The following is a 910-nucleotide window of genomic DNA, read 5'->3' as shown; positions in this document are numbered from 1 at the left end:
AAATAAATGCCCGCATGTTCTAAAATGTTGGTTTTTTACATCTTGTTTTTTTGGTTCATTAAATGAGGAACAAATAATTTTTTCAAATAAATAATCAGTATTTTGTGCAAAGAATGTAGATACAAGAAGAACACTAGTTAGTTATGAAAAACAAACAATAAAAATGAAGAACAATATTCTCACATCTTCAATATTTCATATTCAAATCCACCAATAAAGAAGAAATCTAAGCCACTCAGCACAAGTGGTTTTAGGAAAGAACAGTCATAAAATTAAAGTCACAACTGAATTCAACTACAAATGGTTCTTAACTGTGTTATGCAATTGTATACATKCATAAACAGTCTCAGCAAAGGTTAGCTATCTTGATGTAAAATATTSCTCCTCCATCTTTCAAGTGTCCTCTGAGTTCAAAGAAAATGCTTACGTGACAAAGACACCAAGTTGGTTACAATCTGTGTTTCTGTTGAAGTTCTTGTCATGAGTTTTATGTATTACTGCTAAAAGGGAAATTGGATGGCCTTAGAACACCATAAAAATGAGATGTCCAGACATCCTTATTAAAACCATGAGACAGTATGATATGCAGCACTTTTTTCAGTTACCCAGTAATTCACAGCCTAAATAAATAAATACTCACTTTTACTCTGTGCCCGAGACTCTCTTCCTTGTTGTACTTTAAGACCTACGGAATACAGAAATAGGACATCAGAAAAGAATTCCACTATTCTTGTTCTCTCAATATTTTGTTCTAAAATCAAGATAAACACATTATATTATCACACAAAGCAAGCTATTTAGGTCTTAGGCTGTACTCTTCTTTAAACTTAAATCCAAGCAGCAAGAAATCTTACAAAGCATTTAATTAAGAAACATTTTTATTTAACTGATTGCTTTTATTCTATATCTC

General features: G+C 31.2%; 1 long non-coding RNA gene across 1 annotated transcript; it reads right to left on the bottom strand.

Annotated features, from left to right (window-relative positions):
* Nucleotides 1-217: 217 nt before the first annotated feature.
* On the bottom strand, nt 218-675 carry LOC112955404. Its single transcript, XR_003250878.1, has 2 exons — nt 641-675; nt 218-500 (listed from the first exon to the last, which is right to left on the bottom strand). It is a non-coding gene; the product is annotated as an uncharacterized LOC112955404 (long non-coding RNA).
* Nucleotides 676-910: the final 235 nt, after the last annotated feature.

Source organism: Nothoprocta perdicaria, unplaced genomic scaffold (genome assembly GCF_003342845.1).
Source record: "Nothoprocta perdicaria isolate Ctin4 unplaced genomic scaffold, notPer1 scaffold_56, whole genome shotgun sequence".
In the NCBI taxonomy this organism is placed as follows: domain Eukaryota; kingdom Metazoa; phylum Chordata; class Aves; order Tinamiformes; family Tinamidae; genus Nothoprocta; species Nothoprocta perdicaria.
Note: the sequence above shows the minus strand (reverse complement) of the source record. Positions and strands in the feature narration are given on the sequence as shown.